Below are 21,628 nucleotides of genomic sequence, written 5' to 3' on the forward strand. Positions count from 1 at the left end.
TCAATCGCTTGCACACAAATCGTTAGCTCCTTCAGGGGGACCTGTCGCATCAACCCGGGCTGGCGTATCACAGCTGCTCTGTAAATATTTGTTGCCTGAGTGAGTGAATACACGAATGGCTGAGCACGCTGGGAAATCACAGGCAGGTGGAATCCAAACAGGTTATTACACTCATTACAGGCTGGCTGCTTTTTTCCCCTTGCCTCTGTGAAACAGGTTGGACCTTTGGGGAATTTCCCCAAAGGTTTTGAAGCTGACAAGGTGTCTTCTTGCCAGGCTCGTATGCTTCCTAATTGGGCAAGTCATTAGAAAGTGAGGCTGTCTCCCCAGGGAGAGGCCTCACCACTGGGATGGGGGTGCCCGAGGGTGAGGACAAGACTGCCTGGACATTTGCAATGTCTATTGTGACTCCAGGGGCTGGAGAGAATGACCATTCTGGAATAAATCAACTTAGACCCTTGACCTGAACTCCAGTTTAATTCACCCTTTCGCCTCCATTAGTTAGTGGAAGGGATGGGGGGAGGCAGACGGGGAGGGGTCACATATTTTATGTTTATGGCATTTTGATCCAAATGACCTGCCGGGTCAGACCCACTCTCCCTTCATGGATTATGCATCAGAGGAGCCCTCTGCTTTCCTAATGGCCTTCGTTGAGCTCACCTCCCAGAAAGACAAAACCAAAAAATCAAGCATTTCAATTAAACGCTCAGCCCTGGCCATATCAATTGACATGGTTTTAATAGGGTCATTCCATAAAGAGTCTCTGTCGGTAGAATTTTCCAGCTTCCCAGGGTCTTGGAACTCATCTGGCCCCATCCCCCACTTCACACGTGGGAAGACTAAGAGCTCAGGGACGGGAGATGACTTGCCCAAGTCCACACAGCTAGCGCGGGTCACTAGCTGTTCAGGGACAGAGATGGGCTGTGTTTGATTCACTTTACTTCCTGTCCAGTGTCCTTATCTGCAGGGGAGCCTGGGGAAGTGGTGTCATAGCCGTGGCTGCAGAGCAGACTGCTCTAAAACCTGGTGACATCAAACTGTCACTCTTGGCTGAGGCTCATGGATTCTGTGGATGGGGAATTTTCTGGAGAGCAATGCAGTGGCTTCTCTGTGCTCCGTGGTGTCTGGGGACTCGGCTGGAGGGGTCAAAGACTTGGGGCTGGGTTCATCTGAAGACGTGTCCCTTCGCATGAGTTGATGCTGTCTGGTGGCTGAGACCGTAGCTGGAGCTGTTGGCTAGGATTCCTCTCTGTGGCCTCTCCATGCGATCTGGGCTTTCTCACAACATGGTGACTGGATTCCCAACAGAAGAGTACTGAAAGGGAGAGGGAGAAAGAAAGAAAGATTGACAGAAACTTTTATGGACTTGAGAGTCACTCAATGTCACTCCCACAACATTCTATTGGTCATAGCAATTACAAAGTCCAGTTCTACAGATACACGATGGACTGTTATGCAGTCATAAAGAAGGACAAACATACGGACTTTGCAGCAACTTGGAAGGATTTAGAGTCTGTAATTCTCTGTGATCTATCACAGAAACAAAGAACTGAGCACCACACGTTCTCATTCATAAGCGGACCCTAAACATTTACCATAATACTATAAGAAAGGGACTGGCAATAGTGGGATACTGCCGGCGTGGGGTGGAATACAACATCAATAAGGGTTCCTGATCTCAAACCAGGCAAAGTTGGGACCAAAGGGAGGCCCAAACTTTACCTGTATGATAACCACTTGTATACCTAATCCTGAATTGTACCCCACATCTTTAAAAAAAAGTAACACTAAAAACAAACAAACAAACAACAAAACAAAGTCCAGTCCTTCCAGATTCAAGGATAGGGAACACTGAAAGAGACCATATTGGGCTAGGTGTGGTAGCTCACACCTGTAACCCCAGCACTTTGGGAGGCTGAGGCAGGCAAATTGCTTGAGCCCAAAAAGATTGAGACCAGCCTGTGCAACACAGTGAAAACTCGTCTCTAAAAAAAAAAAAAAAAAAAAAAATTTAGCCGGGCATGGTGGCACATGCCTGTAGTTCCAGCTACTTATCACCTGAGCCCAGAAAGTGGAGGTTGCAGGAGCCGTGATCATGCCACCGCACAGAGTAAGACCCCAACTCAAAAAAGAAAACAGAAAGCACAAGACCACATGGAATGGGATATGTATTGGTGCAGCCATCTTTGGAAAATGCAGTCAGCCACAAGAGGGTTAGGGACAGTAGACATTACATGTTGCCAAATCGTTTATGAATATCCCTCTTCCTATGAGATGATAATTTCCTCAAGGACAGGGCACGGGTCTGTCTCGTTTGCTGGTATACCTCAGTGTCCATCACAGCTGCAGGTGACTCAGGGTGAGAAGTTAATAGCATTCTGTCTGGAAAGTAAGTATCAAAAAGAAAGTCTTCTGGGCTAAAAATATACTCACCGATTTCCCTTCTCCTCCTGGGAACTTCCCCCATTCATCAAGAACTTGAACTCCACCACCATCTCCCCTAGAGAACTGATGATTGCTTGACTGAGTGGACGAGGGACTTCGCTTAGACTGGGGTTGGCCAGAGAAGTTGGTCTGGAGGAAGTGATACAGAAGAGGAGCCCCGGAGGACGGGGACGGAAAGACCAGTGGCGAGGCAGGAGGGAGGGCACCCCGGGAGAGGGAACAGCCCACGCGAAGACCAGAGGCAAGCTGTTCAGCAGGGCAGACGCGATGTGAGACGGGTGGCCAGAAGGAAGCAAGGCAGGAGGGGCAAGCAGGGCTGGGGTCACAGCCAGGCCTTAAATGCTCCGGTGAGGAGTGGCACTTTACCCCTAAGAGGGGTGGGAAGCCACTACGATGACACGAGCAGTTTTGCCTTAGGAAGATCCGACTGCTGGAGGATGCCAGAGCCCATGGGCTCTGAGCCGTGGGAGGTGCCTTGATGGTGACAGACTTCTCTTCCTCAAGGGCTGATCTGAGTTGGGATTCCAAACAAGATCCGTAGGTAAAACCTCGAGTTTCTTTTCATCCACGGGTCTCTCTCGTTTTTTTTCTTTGCCCTCTGTTTATCTGAGAAACCAGGTCATGATTCTGTTGAATTTTCCCCATTCGGGATTTTGGAGGCACCTTTTGGGTACGTTTAAACAGGCCCCTTTGTCCTCTGTATTTCCTCTAAACTTATCCCTGAGAGCGGGGAAGCCGCGAAAATGACCCCAGCAGCTCTGCCTGCGAGGGGTCTGCCGGCAGGTGGACGACAGGGCGGGTGGGCCTTTGCCGGCGGGGGTGGGCGGCAGGAGACTGCTGGGAGGTCGGGGGAGGAGCCCGGGGGGGAAGGGCCGAGGTCCAGGGAACCGGTGGATGGGGGTCCCGGCCCCCGGCGGGGGAGTCTGGAGGAACGAGCCGGGGAGGGGCTGAGGAGGCGTTCGCGTGGTGGCTGAGTTCGAGGTGCCAGGGGACAGCAGCCAACCACAGCAGAGAGGTCCTGGTATGAACGTGGATGGGAACCCACGGAGGGCTGGAGACTGAAGCCACAGGAGGAGACGGCTCACAGCAGGTGCGAGCGCAGAATAGGGGAAGGCAGATCCCAAGGGCTCTCCCGAGACATCCAGCAAGCCTACTGGTAGGACCGCCAAGAGGGCAGTCGTGGGTGAGTTTCATAAGGACAGTCCCCTCAGAGATCCGGGAAGAAGCCGGAGGGCGGAGGGTTGAGGAGTCAAGAGGGGGTGAGAGAGTAAGGAATGAATGAACAGCCTTGGAGTACAGTCTTGTTGGGCCTCCTTCAAGGTCCGGGAATTCTGGAAACACCAGGGTGGATTTGCCAAGAAAAGTCTCCGAGAAGGCCAGCCAGATGGGATCTTACCCACTCGGCTCTCTCTGTTCCAGGATAGGACCAACGTGTGCCGTGACCTCAGTGTCCCTCCCTAGCAACTGGCATCTGTGTTCAAATTCTTGGGGGAGGGGTGCTGTCATCTTGTGGCTATCAGCACAGCTTCTGTGGTCACATCTGTTGTTTGTGTCGGCACAACAGCCATCCGTCACCATTTGGCTAATAGCACCTCTATCTGGGTGAGGCTGACCCCTTATTCCTGGCTCCAGGGATGACGCATGTCCCAAGCCTGGCTGATAAGACTCAGGCCTGATACTTTCGGGAAACTATTAGGAAAGAAAAGCACTCTTTAGGCAGAGGTGGCTGACACCACTCCTGTCAGGACTGTAGACATCCTGCCAGCACAGAGGAAAGCAGATCCAAGAGATGGAGAGAGAAAAAATAGTCTTGATGAGACTTCTTGAGCTTCTGGATCCAGCCATACCTGAAGCTGTTAAATCCTGGGACTTTTCAGTTACGTGAGCCAATAAATGTCCCGTTGTAGCCTATCAGAAGGGACCACATTAGTTCAAGCATAGAACAGACTGCTAAAGCATGGAGGCATAGGAGTGAAGTTGGTGGAGGAGTTTTTATTTTGCTATTTCATTTTATTTTCATGTCAGAGTCTCACTCTGTTGCCCAGGCTGGAATGCAGTGGCATGATCACAGCTCACTACAGCCTCGACCTCTTGGGTTCAGGTGATCCTCTTACCTCAGCCTCCCAAGTAGCTGGAACTACAGTTGTGCACCACCATGCCTGGCTAGCTTTTTGATTTATTAGAGAGATGAGGTCTCACTATGTTGTCCAGGCTGGTCTTGAACTCCTGGGCTCAGGCAATCCTCTTGCCTTGGCCTCTCATAGTGCTGGGATTACAGGCATGAGCCACCACGCCCACCCTGGTGAAGGAGGTTTACTTGGTTTCCTCTCAGTAAATTCACCAGGCATCTCACCCATCTTGTTTCTACTTTAGGGGTTCTTCCCTTCTTTTTGCAGTCATTCTTTCCATTGTTTCCGTCATATCCCTGCCTTTTTGTAAACCCCTTCTTGCTCAAAAAAACCAAAAAGAAACCACAACAACAAAATGGTATCCGAGAGGCCCCATGCTGGCTTGAGGTCCCTTCCAACCCCCAAACAGGACACCTACTTACTATTTTGTACAGTAAAACCAAGGATGACACTGCATCTCCTCTGATCTCCTAGTACCTGAGCTGGACAGCAGGAACTTCAAGGAAACTCCATCGCATGCTGTGTCTGTTCCTCCCTCCAGTGACTCGCTGACAGCTCAAGCCAGATTCCAGACCCCAAGGCCCCCGGCCCCGCCGCCTGTGAGTACACCAGCCCCTCCAGCAATGCCAGCTCCTGTTCATTTGTTCAGAACATGAATTAATCATGCCAGGAACGCTCCCGGCCGCCAGACCACCTTTTGCTGTCTTAGCAACAAACATCCCTTCATCCTGCCACCATAACCAGAGGGGAAAACAGAGGCCCAGAGCCGTGGGTCACCTGTGGCAGAGAAAGGGTGTGACACGCTCCCCACCCTTCCTGCTCCCTCCCCATGTCTGTCCTGAGCTTGTCTCCTTTTTCTTGGTGAGCACGCCTCCCACCGAAGGCCTTAATACCTTAGCACTTCGTGCCATGGGTGCAACTTTCCGTCCCCCTTCCATGGGACAACCTGTCACAGCCCGTAGCATGACATCGCTTGGGCATGGTGTACCTGTGTGTTTTGGTGTGGGCTTGCAGGAGACATCCTGCACCATTTACAGGCCCTCCTCCTGGAAAGCCACCGGCTGGGGTGGGCTCCCCCCACCCTCCCTCCTCTCCCCTTCCCACCCTCAGCCCCCAACCCCTCTATCTTATCCTTCCTACCTGTCTTCCTTCTCTTCCCCTCTCCCCCTAGGACTTTTTTCCTGTGGTTCCCGTAAATGAGAACTCAGGGAATCCTCCTGAAAAGCAGCCGGGCTCAGCCAATAAATCCTCTGATGCTGGTAATAGTTTCATTTTCTTCATGTTCATCCTGGTTTCAGAGTTTAATCAACATCTTTGAAATACTTGTGGTTTACTCCATGGAGCCCTCATCTGAGGCACAGAAAGTCCCTCCCTCCCTCCTTCCCTCTCTTTCTCTCTTCCTTTCAAATTTATTCAGTAAATGTTTTGGAGGCTCTGTTCCGGGCCAGGGCCTGGGCTAAGAGCTAGGAATGGTGAGCAGAAGCACGGACATGGTCCCTGCTCTGATGAGTTTACAGGCTCTTGGGAGAGACAGATTTTCACCAGATAATTACCCATGAATGTATTCTCATGACTACAGTGAGTGGTCTGAGCAGAGACACCGACCCTGACGATGGAGACGTGACGGTTTCCTTGAGGGGCTGACTTGAAGGACGCGTTTTCCAGGGGAAGAGAAGAGGAAATGGAATTTGCAGAGGGAACGGAATTTGCCAAGGTCCTGGGGTGAGTGGAAGCAAGGTACTTTCACAGAATGCACGAACAGTGTAACTGGGACAGAGAACAGAAGACAAAGCCAGAGAGGTGGGCAGAAGCCAGGTGTTCCTGAGGTGAAAGTCTGAGTCTTCACTCCAAAAGCAAGGAAGAGTTTCACCTGGGGGTCAGCTGGGCTGGTCAGCTTCGTATTTGCAAGCTGTAGCCTGCCTCTTGGTGCAGGCAGGGTCAGGAAGAGAGGATCTTTGGGGGCGTCTTCTGCCTTGGGCGACCTGGGTGCCCTGAGAAGGGCTGGTTTGGGTTGGATGTGGTGTTGCTGCCAGGGCCTAGCTTGGGGCCCGGGGACTGCTCTGGCTTTGGAGAGGGAGATGATCCTGCCTGTGGATCCCGAGGGATAAGGAGGGGAAGAGGCACCCTCCAGTACTGATAAGAACTTCAAGCCTGCAGACAGACCCACGTGGCTTTGCTATGAGACCCTGGGCAGGCTGGCGGCTAACCTCCATTTCTGCATCTGTAAGGTGGGGACGTTAATAGTCATGCATATATGCAATTTTGGTCTGTGGATCACCCCTTTTTCAATCAGGAAACGCCCACCCATGTAGTTCTGAGTCACTTGAGTCAGGCGATCACTGTGCCCCTCACCCATACCCGCTGGGTGAAGGGAGTGTGCCCATGATCCAGGCCCAGGCCATCACTGACCCTTCCTCCCTGTCCACAGTGGTTGGTTGAAGGAAGTGGCCCAGGCAGGGCCCATCAGATTCCCTCCATGAGACACGACATGGGGCCGTCGGAAGAGATCGTACCTTGCTTTTAGGTTGCGAGCTAGAAGAGTTACTGGTGTCCATTTTCCTGGAAAAAGAAGAAAAAACAGGGAGATGGGGGTTGGGGAAAGAGAGGGTGAGAGACAAAACCCTGTTACCTTGTTTGAGACCATGGATTTGGTCATTCCTGAAGCCTAGAACACCCCCTGAATTTCAAGGAGCCTGCAACTGCTCGTTTTGGCTTAAGCCAGTGTGAGTTAGGTTGTCACCCACGATGGACGTGTTCTGACTGTGGGTGAGTTGAGGTAAGGCCCTGGAAGTCAATAAGAAGCGCCAAGGCACAGTGCTCAGCAGTCACTGCTGTTACAGTCTCAGGGTAATAATCACAGTTGTGGAATGCATCGCTAAAGTACGGTTGCTTCTCACCCCAGGGGTGTGGCCTCATGCTGTCCCACAAAGAGCCACAAGCCACCACAGTGATCCTGTTTGAAAGCCTCAGACAGTGACTCAAGTTTCCTTCCCCACCTCTCCTTTCTCCCTCCAACATTTGTGACTGCTGTGTCCCCTGGGGCTCGCTTGAAGTGACAGTGTCAACCGCTAGACAATGAGCTGAAAGATGTGACTGTGTTTAGATCTAATTCCAGAAGAGCAGTCCCTTCCTCCTCCACAGCAGCTAGATTTCCCATTAGCTTTTTTGCAAAGTGTATTAGTTATCTATTGCCATGTAACAAATAATTCCCAAATAGCAGCTTATGACAGCAGGGATCCATTATTTCAAAGCTTCTATGTGTCAGGAATTCAGGAAAGCTTAGCTGGGTGACTCTGGCTTGGGGTCTTTCATGAGGCTGAAGTCAAGACATGGGCTAGGGCTACAGTCATCTGAAGGCTTGACTGAGGCTGGAAGATTCACTTCCAAGATGATTATTGCAAGGAAGCTTCAGATCCTTGACATGGGATCCTCTCCACAGGGCTGGTTGGGTGTCCTTACAACAGCTGGCTTCCTCCACAGCGAGTATGTAAGAGAAGGCAAGGTGGAAGCCACCATGTTTTTCATGACCTGCTCTTAGGATTCACTCTGTCATTTCTCCAATATTCTACTGTTTACACAGATAGACCCTGTCCAGTGTGGGAGGAGGTCCAGGAATCACTGGGGCCATCTTGGAGATGGCCGCCATACTTCCCAGGGGTGGTGGAGTTATCGGTTGGCATTAAAGACAGCAATCTCCTCTTAGTCTGGTGGGACTGCTCTTCCCCAAGGAAGAGCTCAGGACGATACGGCGTTAGTGAGGCACCAAAAAATACCCATTCCCATAACTTGTGCTTGAAAGGGTTTTTTTGCAGAGCTTGCAAAGAGCTCCTTAAATAAACTAGAGAAATGACTAAGCTAATTTGCTGGTCTGTAATCTCCTGGCATATCTGGAGATTTTCTAATAAATACTAACTGCAGGCTGGCAACCTGCCAGCATTAGAGTCTTCTGCGTGACAAGCAGAGGATGTGTCAAAGTGTCTTGGAGGTTTGGGAAAGCTGGTACCTCCAGGGGAAAGAACATCTTATCCAACTTCGTATTCAAGTGAAACACTTTCCTCTCTGTGCCTCAGTTTCTCTCTCTGGGAAAAGTGATGCTAACCCTGGACTTTCCTGACTCACAGGGCTATTAAGAAATTTAAAAGCTGGGCACGGTGGCTCACGCTTGTACTCCCAGCATTTTAGGAGGCCAAGGCAGGAGGATTGGTTGAGACCAGGAGTTCGAGACCGGCCTGGGCAACACAATGAGACCTCATCTCTAAAAAACAGCAACAGCAAAAACTAGCTAGGTGTGGTGGAACGTGCCTGTAGTCCCAATTACTCAGGAGCCTGAGGCAGGAGGATTGCCTGAGCCCAGGAGGTCAAGGCTGTGGTAAGCCGTGATTATGCCACACTGCACTCTAGCCTGGGTAACAGAGTGAGACCCTGACTCAAAAAAAAAGGGGGGGTTAAGTTTGTTAAGAGATGGCACCATGGATCGCTAACCCCATGGGGTTCTGTGCCGCAGTAGGCGTGGAGGATTGTGTTGAACCAGGGCCAGCCTTTGCTATCTTCCTTGGCTGCCGTGGGGCCTACGCCTAGTATGGTGGCTCAGGGCCCAGTGCTCAGCAGGGCCTGCACTTGGCATCTGGTGCTTTGCTGTTGCTGTCTTGAAATTCTTAAGAGGCTGGGCTCGGTGGCTCAGCCTGTAATCTCAGCCCTTTGGGAGGCTGAGGCGGGTGGATTGCCTGAGCCTGCGGGTTTGAGACCCGCCCGGGCAACTTGGCGAGGCCTCGTCTCTACAATAAATCAAAAATTAGCCGGGCGTGGTAGCGCGCACCTGTAGTTTCGGCTACTCGGATGGCTGAGGCGGAAGGATCGCCGGAGCCCAGCAAGTCGAGGCTGCGGTGGGCAGGAGCGGCCACTGCACTCCAGTCTGGGCTCCGGACTCCGGAGTTGGAGAGTGAGACTCCAACTCAAAAAAAAAAATTTGTAATAATCTTTTTCTTTTTCTTTTCCTCGCTTTTTTCTCTTCTTTTGATCAGCCGCAATGTAAAACAAGAAATCCTTAATACTTTCAGCTTTGAAGTCGCGCTTTGTGAGAGAAGTCCCCTGGGACAATGGCGTCTGGGTCAGGGAGCTGGGTGCCTCGACTCACACGCCGTGGCCCCTGCACCACGCCCTAGGACGGGATCTCAGGAGACAGCTCAGTGGGGCCGTCTCACCTACCTCCCACCCAGGCACCAAGGAAGTTACAGCCCCTTGGGGACCTTCTGTGTGCTGTGAGTTGAAGCACCATGGGAAAAGGACGTCTCCCTGGGTAAACGACTTCCCTGCCATCAGCCGGGCTGTGCATTTTCACTCTGCCTCGGTTCCTGCAAATTACATCGCCATTCTTGCCTGCAGGACTTGTCAGAGGCTTTCATGTACAAGGCCCTATCGTGTAGTGGGTCAGAATGCAGATTTGCGAGCTGGACTGCTGAGGTGTGGGTCATAGCTCTACCACTTCACTGCTGCTTTTCGTCCTTGGCCAATTCACTGAAACTTTCTGTGCCTGTGTCCTCATCTCTACAAGAATGGTCATGCCGTTCTTGTCTCGTAAGTTGTTGTGAGGACTCAATAACATCACACGTGGAAACTCGTGCCCGCCATGCAGCGAGTGTTAGCTAATATTGTGATTACTTAGTTCACGATTTTCTTCCCCCAAACACTGCAACATTTCTGAGGGCAGAAATGTCATCTGTCTGCTACTGCTATGATCCCAGCACCATGCCTGGAGTAGATGAGGTACTCCATGAGCGCTTGCTAAAAAAATGACTCTGGGGTAGGGCGGAGGAAGGCTTCCCACAGACGGTCCCCTTTTTCCAAAGCGTCTTACAGCATCAGTGCCTCACAGACTGCACACTGAGGACATGCCGACCTGCCTCCCTGAATGCAGACAGTTGTGTACGTCGCCTCTGCAAGATTCTTCCCCTCCCCTTTGTCCTCTGGGACTCAGTGCTTCAACCCTGCTGGGAGTGGCTCTTCGAGACTTCCCACCAGGCCTGGCCAGGGCTCCATAACTCACTTTCCTCCCCAGCCTCCCCCGGGCCTTAATTGGGCCAATCTGTCCGCTTGACACCGCGCTCCGGCTCGTTTTCTTCACCAAACCCTCTCCTGTCAGTTGACAGATTCCCGACTGCCATGGGCACATTTTTCAATGCGTGCTCTTTCCGCAGTCTCCCAGCCAGGTTCCTGCTCTTTCTAGACCTACTGAATTGTATAAATTTCCCAGTATCTTTCCCTCTTCCAGTTTCTTCTCTAGCTCCCAGCATTTTCCCAGTGCTTTCAGCTTCCTTGCCATGAGGCCATGGGGGGCTGGGGACCCTTCTAGGAAGCCTGGGCTATTCAGCTACGTGGAGAGCCACAGCCTTGACTGAGCTTTTGCCTCAAGGCTGGCCGGAGTCGAGTCCAGGGCAGGTGCCATCATTTATTTGGGAAGCGATCCAGAAAGAGGGAGGGAGGGAGGAAGAACGGCCACTGAAGATGCTGTGTGTTGCCGGTCACCCACTGGGTAACCTGCAGGGAACTGCGACGGACAATGCACCTTTGCATCGTCCCGTGGAGGGAGGAGAGGCTGGGACATTTATCCACAGGTGCCCACCCCCGTAACGTTGAAGGGTCGTCCCCAGAAAATGAGCACGTCTACCTGTGCCTGTGTAATGAAGTGGACTTTGCTGGCTTTGGAGAAAGCCTCTGCAAGTGCTTGATTCTGGAAACATCTGCCAAAGTCTTGTCAGAGCTTCCCTGAACTCAGATGGGCCTCCAGGATGTGTCGTGGTACACACAGATGTCCCCTGTGGCCAGTTACATATGCACGACTCCCTGAGTTTGGGGATGGTTCTTACGTACAAACTCCTCAACTTGTCTCCTTTTGAAAGAATAGTGTTTTATCTTTATTTATTTATAATTGTATTTTTTTAGAAACAGGGTCTCACTCTGTTGCCCAGTCTGAAGTGCAGCGGCACAATCATGGCTCGCTGCTGCCATGACGTTCTGGGCTTGAGAGATGCTCCCGCCTTGGCGTCCCGAGTAGCTGGGACTCCAGGCGTGTGTCACCATGCCCAGCTACTTGTCTCCTTTGCAAGCATCTGATTGTAAGGGATTTTTGTCCTCTTTGGGGCAGACTCCAGTTGAATTGTGCCCCCACCGGAAGGACTGTCATCGGGTCCTCAGAAAGAAAGGGGCATCCAGCCAGGCATTTCTATGGTGTGTTTCTGTCCCCAGTCGTCTGGCTGTTAAGAGGAAGGGTGTTGGTACTCCCGATAATATGAAGGAGTGGGTCTCCCCGCAAATTCCCAGACCTATGCTACTCTACTGGAAGATAGATTGATGAGTCTGAAGACGATGAGATACAAACAATAATTAGATTATTTTCCTCCAGTGGGTCTGTCTTCTTTTCTTGTTTCTCCGCCCTCTTTTTTAAAAAGTCTGGGTCTCACTCTGTCACCGGGGCTGGAATGCAGTGGCATAATCATGGCTCACGGCAGCCTGAACCTCCTGAGCTCAGGCAATCCTTCTGCCTCAGCCTCTCGAGTAGCTGGGCGTGCCACTATGCCCTGATTCTTTTGTAGAGATGAGGTCTCGCTAGGTTGCCCAGGCTGAACTCGAACTCCTGGGCTCAAGCAATCTTCCTACCTCAGCCTCCCAAAGTGCTGGGATTACCGGTGTAAGCCACCGTGCCCAGCCCCTGAGTACTCCTTAATACTCCTGGATGCACTCCTGACTGCTTAGTGGCTCCCTTTAGGAAAAAGGCTTTCACTGGGGTCTGTAGTCTGGCACAGGAAAAAGACTGATTTCTCATGTCTGTGAATCTCTAACTGAAAATTGGCATTTCCTTCCGTTCAAAATGCAGACTTCAACCCCCCAATAGTATTAGTAGAGCCTGACTTTGTCACCTACCAAAATCAGAGATATTCGCGTATCACACTGTGGTTGTCACAGATATCTGAAATGACATTTTATGCTCATCTCCAATTAAAAATTACAGTAGTAATTAGACCCACTGCTAGATCATGTTATTTAACGTGTTAATAAAGAAGCAGCAGTGTTACTATATCATAAATTTGTTTAATATTTTGATAGCTATACTGGTTCTCTCTGTAACCCAATGTGTTTTATTTTGAGGATTTTAAAACCATTATTCTGTGATCAGGGGCGGTGGCTCACATCTGTAATCCCAGCACTTTGGGAGGCTGAGGCAAGAGGATGGCTTGAACCCAAGAGTTTGAGACCAGCCTAGGCAACATAGCGACTCCTCATCATGACTAATAATAATAAAAAAAAAAATTTCGCTGGGCATGGTGGCGTGTGCCTGTAGTCCCAGCTACTTGGGAGGCTGAGGTGGAAGGATCACCTGAGCCAGGAAGTTGAGGCTGCAGTGAACCATGATCATGCTGCTGCACTCCAGCCTGGGCAACAGAGTGAGACCCTGTCTCAAAATAAGTAAATAACCATTATTCTGAAAAGGGTTCATTACTTCACCGATACCAATGGAGCACATGGCAGAAGCCCTGCTCTGGGACACGTGGGTTCTTTGTGCCTAATGTCTAGCTTGGCTATATTGGCCACGATACTAAGACTAAAGAAAAACTCATCTCCAACTTCTTGTTACCCATAGGTGGGGTGGTCCCATGTCATGGTGTACCTGGGACAGTTTCTATTTATTCCAGCTATCTGGGGTTGGTTATTCATAGTGCCCCCTTTGGTCTTCAAATTACCCCGGTTTGGAGTAGGTGGGGTGGTCATTCATACATGTTTCTGGCTTGATTGAAAAAAGGCAATCAAGTTTCTTTTTTTTTTGAGTTGGGGTCTCACTCTGTCGCCCAGACTGGAGGGCAGTGGCCTCTCCCGGCCACCGCAGCCTCGACCTGCTGGGCTCCGGCGATCCTTCCGCCTCCGCCTTCCGAGTAGCTGGAACTACAGGTGCGCACCACCACGCCCGGCTAATTTTTGATTTACTGTAGAGATGAGGTCTCGCCAAGTTGCCCAGGCGGGTCTCGAACCCACGGGCTCAGGCAAGCCACTCACCTCAGTCTCCCAAAGGTGCGGGATTACAGGCTGAGCCACTGAGCCCAGCTCAAGTTTCTTTCTTACCCAGTGCCTGAAATCCCACTATTCTTTGAGTTTAGGCATTGCTATAGGATCTCATTAAAAATGTAGAGTGTGGCCGGGCACAGTGGCTCATGCCTGTAATCCCAGCACTTTGGGAGGCTGGGATGGGAGGATGGCTTGAGCAGGAGTTTGAAACCAGTCTAAGCAACATAGTGAGACCTTGTCTCTACAAAAAAAGTCACAAACATTAGCCAGGCATGGTGGTGCACACCTGTAGTCCCAGCTACTTGGGAGGCTGAGGCGAAGGATCGACTGAGTTCAGGAGCTGTGAGCTGTGATTGTACCACCACATTGTAGCCAGGGCAACAGAGTGAGACCCTGATTCAAAAAACATTTTTAAAAAATGCAGAGTGATAGGTTGTGTGTGTATGGCTGTGTGTGTGTGTGTGTGTGTGTGTGTGTGTGTGTGTGTGTGAATGTGGAGAGTTTGGGTGAGAACTGTGAGTCTGGGTTGGAAGTGACTTTTCAGATTGTGTTTCTAAACAAGACAGGATCTGGAGAAAGAACCTGGGAAGTGGGAGGGGACCCCTGGGAAAAAGGCCTTATGGCGTCTTCCAGCCCCCTGAGGTCCCTAAGGGAGAGTTCCCAGACTAAACTGGCTTCCCTTGCCTGGATCAGAGCAGACACATGAGCCCTGTGGGCTTTGGCCCTGGCAGAAACTGAGCCCGGCCCTGAACTTGGTTTTACTGTGATGGTAGAAAAGCCCCAGTGAAAGGTAAGCCTGCTAAAAGAGCCAGCATTGCTCCCAGCACCCGCTGCCAAGCCCCCTCCTTCCCACAGCCCTTCCAGGCTAGAGGGTGAGCATCAAGAGAGGGAAGGCATCCAGAGGGGCCCAGTCCCAGGTCCCAAAGAGACCACCCCAGGACTTCAACCATTTACACCCCACACTCACCCACCCCGCCTGGGTTTCAGTGCCACCTCCTCTCCTTCCCACCTTCCTGGGGTGAGTGTACCTCGGTTTCCTCATCTGCTGAATGCAGGTTAACCATATCTGTCAGAGAGTGGCTCTTGCCTATAATCCCAGCACTTTGTGGTGAGGCTGGGGTGAAGGATTACCTGAACCCATGGGTTCGAGACCAGCCTGGGCAACCTGGCGAGACCTCATTTCTACAATAAATCAAAACATTAGCCGGGCATGGTGGTGCATGCCTGGAGTTCTAGCTACTTGGAAGGCTGAGGCAGAAGGATGGCCTGAGCTCAGCAGGTCAAGATTGCGGTGGCTGGGAGCGTGTTACTGCCCTCCAGCCTGGGTGACAGAGTGAGACTCCAACTCAAAAAAATAAATAAATAAATAAGTATCCCAGCAGGAGACAGATGCTCCACTCAAATGAGAATAATTCCAGGAGGGCTGATTTACCAAAGGGCTGAGTGTGAGGGGATGTAAGGGAGGGTGTCGACCCCCACTCAGTAGCCCTGTTTCTAGGCCAGGTGGGGCCCGCAGGGAGGAGCTGATACTAGAACTGGGAGGATAGGTCATGTAGAGAAGGCCACCGTGAGACCGTCAGTGACGTTTGTTGGAGGGACAGGTCCAGGTCCAGATGAGGCAGCAAGGGGACCAGAGGGCTAAATCCTCCAGCCTCATCCTTCCCCCTCCCTCCAATTTCCCGCCAGGGCTCTTCACTGGTCCAGCCAATGGGAAGCCGGCGGCAAGGGGCGCATTAACCCGGCCCTCCTGGGTCAGCCTCCTGAGGGTGGAGCAGGGCGGGGAAGGGCAGGGCATAGACCTGAAGGGAGGCCGAAGACCACCCTCACGTGACCCCACGGCCAACTACTGAGCATCATCCAGTGAGAGCCTCCCCGAAGCCCCATTCCTTGCTCAGGGTCTGGCACAGAAATAGTCCTCGAGTGAGTGAATGAATGAATGAACACCCCTACCCGCTGGCAGAAAAGCCTGTGCCGGCTCCTCTCTCCATGGTGGGCCCTAGAGGGGTGTCGGGGTGAGATCGCCCTGTGGCTGGCCGTGAGGAAGGTGATAACAGAATCGGTGGACTTGCTTCATGTGGAGCATGGGCACCAGGAGACCTTGCAACGTGAATCCCTGGGATTCCGAAGACCGCCGAGAACACACAGAACCTCTGCTCAAGCCCCTCCCCTGTTGATTTGGAGGCAGAATGGAAACTTCTTGGTGCAGGAGTCCCAGGAAGCAGAGCTGGTCAGTATGATGCCACAGCCTTCTTTTTCTTCTTTTGTCACTCTCGTAAACTTTTCAACTTATGGAGGTAACGCCATTACTGTTTAAAAAAAAAATCAGAAATTACAAATAAGTAGAAAAAGGGCAATAAAAACCAATCGCTGAGAATAGCCTTCTAGATACTTTTCTACCATGGCTTTCTTTTTATCCAGATCCTGTTGTTTCCAACCACAGCCAAAAAGAGCTCACATGTTTCTAGCACTTTCTCTGTGCAGGGACAATACAAAGCACTTTTACATGTGTTCACTCATTACATTTCCATTTGTTATGGCGGCACAGAGAGGTTAAATGACTCGTCCAAGGCCACACAGCTAGGAAGTGGAGAAGCTGGGATTTGAACCTGGGCAGACTGACCCCAGAACCCACATTCGTTTATGGGTCGATTGTAGACCAGGCAAGAGAGAGCTAGTTTTTCAAAGAGCCCATGCCACTGGCTCCTAAGTCTTGATCACTGCATCATACGGATAAAAAAAAAATCTTTTCGGCTCCCCACTTGAGAAACTAACATTGAACCACAGCGCCCCCTGGCTTACATAGCAATTCTGGTGCGCTCGCGCCAGGGTCCCGCTGGCCCACAGACAAAAGACAGATAGATATCTCTTTCAGGCATCCACCATGTAGCCAGCTCTCTGCCAGCCAGGGGCATACAAAGTAGGATAAAGCATAGCTTCTGCCCTCCAGGTGCTCCTGGTCAGAAGAGCCACTGCCAGGAGGCGAGGCGCTGTAAGCAGAGCTGTGCTCTGGCGAGGGTGCAGACCCGGAGCCCCGCAGAGGCTGTGGGGGAGGGGATTTTTCACAAGATCTTGAAAAGGTCAGGGGTCAGCCATCCGCCTCTCAGGACCCCTCCCCATGCCACCTTGAGCTCCCCGGCCTGGCCCAGGTGCCAAGATGCCCTTTAGTCCTTCCTCCAACGGAAACGTAGGTGCCTTCCTGCTTTCTCCCTCACAATGCAGCCAAAGGTCCACCTCGCTAATCTCAGAGCCTCCTTCAAAATCAGGGGTTAATGACTCTTGAGTTTCTACAAGAGCCTTCAGCACTGTACACCAGGGATGACAAACACACGTGGCCGCCGGCCAGGCAGGTGACGTCAGTGCACCAAGCAGACCAGTATTGAATGTTAAACACGGAGGAATGTTCTTTATTTCATGAAGATATATATTCTCACCTATTTTTTTCTCCCTGCAACACATTGCCCTTTGGATATATCTTTCCATTTTCTATTCATTTGTAATAAATATTAAATACAGATAAATATTTTTCTACCAGGAGAAAAATGACAGCCCAGCATGATGATAAATGCTTCATATTATGTGGAAAACCAAAGAGACTGGTGACTAGGGCCTCCCTAGAGCAGGAGCTGAGACCGGATTTGAGTGCAAGTTGTTGATTTGGAAGGTGATGTGGGGAAACATCAGCCAGTCAATAAAGTGTATGTCTGGAGTGGTTAAACCACTGTGGGCAACTGCGATGCAGACACCGGGAACCAGTGTCCAAAGTGCCCTTCAGCTACCCACCTGGGGAATGGGACCTAGGTGTTTCGACACCAAGTCCCATCACTGATTGGGGGTTGCTGAGCATGCTTTAATTCTCTGGCCCCTCTGGTCTACAGCGCTCGTGTGCCGGGAAGTCTCCATGAGGCCAGCAAAAATCCTCGGGGAAAGGCCCGCAGGCCCTGAGGGTTGGAATCAGCCATCAGACTCCGACATGGCAAGACTCCAGGCCACAGTGGCATCTGCCACAGGCACTGACCACGGTGCCCTGAAGCATGCGGGTCCCATCTGAAGAGGCAATTTCCCATCAGCTGAGTTTTGCCAAGCAAGAATGTGGGCTCAGAGTTGCCAGACCTTCCGATTTCTCAAGAGAAGCTAGACATTTAGATTTTTATGTGAAACTTCTCAATTTGTAAATGTTGACAACGAATTCAAAATTTAAAAAATACACTGTATGAGCCAACCAAAGCATGTCTGTGGGCTGGATATGGTTTACAAGCAGCCAGATTATGAAATCTGATCTGCTCTCGAGGCTGATCTTGGCTCCAGACTGTTCTTGCCTAAGACAAGATCCAAAGATGACTTCTGATAAGGGGAGGAGGGGGTATTAGCTAGGAGCAGACTGAATTGACATAATAAAGGGCCCCCCCCAAATACAGCGTCGGTAACCAGACAGGGGTGTCACAGTCTAGAGGTAGGAGGATGTCCAGGAAAGCTCTGTTGAATGAGCTTGTCCAGGGGCCCAGGTTCCTTCTATCTTGTTGCTCAGAGTGTCATCTTCGTCCATGGGGTAATGCTACCTTCTCATTCACTTTCCAGTCAGTAGGCAAGGAGAAAGGGAAGTGCCACCATTTTAAAGGTTAGATCTGCTAACTGTATAGTTCATGTCCTTTCATATCCCTCTGGTGAGAACTTAGTCATATGGTTATGTCTAGCTGCAAGGGATGCTGGAAAATGTAGTGTCTCTCTCTCTCTCTCTCTCTCTCTCTCTCTCTCTCTCTTTCTCTCTCTCTCTCTGTCTCTCTGGTTGTATGTTTAGTGTAAACTTAGGAATTCTATTACTACAGAATGAAAGGAAGGCTGGTATTAGGGGGTAGTAAGAAGTCTCTGCCACAGTGGAAGAAGGGTCCGGAAAGGAGGGTGGGGTCCCAACCTGAGGCAAGTCCTCCCAAGAGGGATTTTCCCCCCCTCAGGAGGGGAAAATTTGTGCTGAGCTGGTCAGTCATTACATTCATCTGAGAAACCTTAATAGAGGATCAGCCCAAACCTGGAAAAAAGTCGGTTATAATAGGAAAGGAGTAGACAAAATGAGCACCTACTAGATACAAGGTACCTTCACATGTGTGATCTTATGGAGTCTTTACTATCATCCTGTGATAGGTATTATTAGTCCCCCATTTTTTTGAAGAAACACTGAGGGCCAGAGAAACAGGGCTGTCATTCAAATTCTTTAGTCTTTTTTCTTTTCTTTTTTTGAGTTGGAGTCTCACTCTGTCACCCAGACTGAAGTGCAGTGGCATGACCACAGCCTTGACCTCCTGGGCTCAGGTGATCCTTCTGCCTCAGCCTCCCGAGTAACTGGGACTGCAGGTGCATGCCACCACACCCAGCTAATTTCTTTGATTTTTTTTTTGTAGAGACAAGGTCTCCTTATGTTTCCCAGGCTGGTCTCAAGCTCCTGGACTCAAGCATTCCTTCTGCCTTGGCCTCCCAAATTGCTGGGATTACAGTCATGAACCACCACACCCGGCCTTAAATTCTTTAATTAGGGTTAGGACATGGGTACTGCCCAGTCAGAGCTACCATATAGATTTGTCTGACCAGAGAAGTGAAGGCCTGGGCCAGGACCTGAGACGAGGCCCGCCTGACTGCAAAGCTCACATTCTTCTCACCACAATTCGATTTCCTTATGCCAGCTGCTTCCCCAGAGACAGTGACACCACATCCACTGGGTTGTTGAAGGGGTAAACAAACCGTGATGAATGAATCTCCTCTCCTAATATGAATGCCTTATTGTTGTTATTTTTCATGCCCTGACAGAGTATTTACGGCCTGGGCCATTGCTCCACTTCTATCTGGTGGATTAAGGAGAGTCGGAACTCACAGCCCTATTGGAAAGTTACAACTGGGATTTGAGTTAATGAAGAGTTGAAGGCTCGGCAAGTGGCACTTGGCTTCATGATTAACCTGGACAAGGCCATTAACTCTCCTGTAATTAATTGACTTGTTCTGTGACACACGGTTGCCCCAGAAACACCCATATGGGTGTACCCCACATTAAACAAGCCCACTCTATGAAAACGGAGACCTGTTGAAAAGATAAATGGGAGATAATTATTTAATTAACCACAAGAGAATTTGTTTTGCAAAATGGGATTTCTGTGTAGCTAGTTTTGAAATAACACTGAAGATTTGATTCTGGAAGAAAAAGAGGCTACAAAGATGCGTCAGTTTTCTTTTGATCCATCTGGGAATGTTCTGGAATAGATTAGATTTCGAGAACATTGTGGTGATGCGTCAGAAGGAACTTCTGAAATCTGAGTTGGGTTGGGGGTTGTTTGTGATGGAGGTATTTGGGGTGCCTGTCAAGCCCTTGGACCACCTCTGAGAGTCTGGTCACTCACAACCTGCTGGAAGAAAGAGGGGGCTCTAAGAACCCGTGTCTATGCTACATGACCCCATCCCTCCCCATCACTGACTATATCGAAGCCAGACTCCTGACCAGGAACCAATCCATAGGCCTAGCCCCATAGGTCAGCCAGCTTGTCTTTCAAACAACGTGAACGAAGAGACACACAATTGCAGTTGGACCGTACTAGGCACTTGACCTGAAAGACCATAGGTAGAGCTAGGTTGGGGTCTCAACTTTAGTGCCACGTGCAATCTCTTAAGAAGGCAGAGAACTGGGCTCGATGACTCATGCCCGTAATCCCAGCATTTGGGAAGGCCAAGGTGAGAGGATCGCTTGATCCCAGGAGTGCACGTCCAGCCTGGGCAACAAAGCGAGACCCCCTCATCTCTACAGACACAACAAATTAGCTGGGTGTGGGTGGTGTGTGCCTGTAGTCCTGGCTACTTGGAAGAACGAGGCAGGAGGACTGCTTGAACCCAGGAGTGCGAGGCTGCTGTGAGCTATGAAGGTGCCGCTGCAGTGAGCTATGAATGTGCCACTGCACTTCAGCCTGGGTGACAGAGCAAGACTCTGACTCTTTAAAAAAAAGGCAGAGAAAGGGTGTCCCAGTCTATAAAGGGAAAAGCGAATGAACCAGCAAGCAATGTTGGGCCTGACTAGCATGATTTCCCGTTGCTGGGTGTCCATGGGATTGTCTACTTCCTTAGAGTTAAACGCATTCAAGGTCCTCACTCAGTGAGGATTTCACATTGGTCCCAAATTTTCCAACCTTAATCAGGAAGGAGGCCTTATTTTTGTGCCACTGACCACTCTCAATGGGTCTAGGGACCCCATGGACCCCCTGTCCTGGAAAGCTTTTGTCCTGGCCCTTGGGTGGGGAAAGAACGTTATCCCTGGGTCACATCTCAGTAAACTGAGTGATCGATGGGGTCTGGTGGACTTTACCAGACAAAGGAGTGGCTTTGATCATGCCTGGAGAAACTCCCAGCTTCTTGGAGCGAACCTTGGGAGCCTGTGATCTTCATGCTCCCACTGTGCCGCCCTTGAAGAAATGCAGTCTTCACTTTATTTTCCTACAGAGTAACCGACTCAACTCTTGCTGAGCAGGTTGCGGGTGGCAGTGGGGTGGGGGGGAGGTTTTCAAGATACAGCAAAAAAGTACAGAAGGGTGGAGCAAACCCACCATGAGTACCCCAAGTGTTACCCTACTGCCCAGTGTGGGCGGATTTCTGTTCCTTACCACCAAATGTGGCATACAACACGCTGACACAATCGTTTCCCCCTTGCTTTCCCGCCCTTCTCTCCAGAATTTCTACAGGAAGGAGAAACCCTATCTGGCTACCCAGGAATCTTGGGAACTTAGTGTTCAGGTTTACTGCACAGCCCAGTCAAAATCCCTCCTGCCTAGGGGCTTAGCAATTGGGCTTTGCGTGTTTATAGGTCGTTCTTGGAAAAAAAAAAACAACTCGCATTCCAGTATTATGAGAGTTTCTTGGTCATGCCCTTGACCTCTTCACCTAATCCCTTCCTCCTTTTTAATCCCATCTGGTCAAACAACCTCTATTAGTCAGGCATCTTCCCTTCGTTAATAGTATCCACCATGCAGGTTTTA

General features: G+C 50.6%; 1 long non-coding RNA gene across 1 annotated transcript; it reads left to right on the forward strand.

Annotated features, from left to right (window-relative positions):
• Positions 1 to 5,088: 5,088 nt before the first annotated feature.
• Positions 5,089 to 17,586, forward strand: LOC110596555. Its single transcript, XR_002482547.1, has 4 exons — positions 5,089 to 5,173; positions 5,746 to 5,833; positions 6,154 to 6,296; positions 17,504 to 17,586. It is a non-coding gene; the product is annotated as an uncharacterized LOC110596555 (long non-coding RNA).
• Positions 17,587 to 21,628: the final 4,042 nt, after the last annotated feature.

Source organism: Carlito syrichta, unplaced genomic scaffold (genome assembly GCF_000164805.1).
Source record: "Carlito syrichta isolate Samal-C Ts95f unplaced genomic scaffold, Tarsius_syrichta-2.0.1 Scaffold309895, whole genome shotgun sequence".
Classification (NCBI taxonomy): Eukaryota; Metazoa; Chordata; class Mammalia; order Primates; family Tarsiidae; genus Carlito; species Carlito syrichta.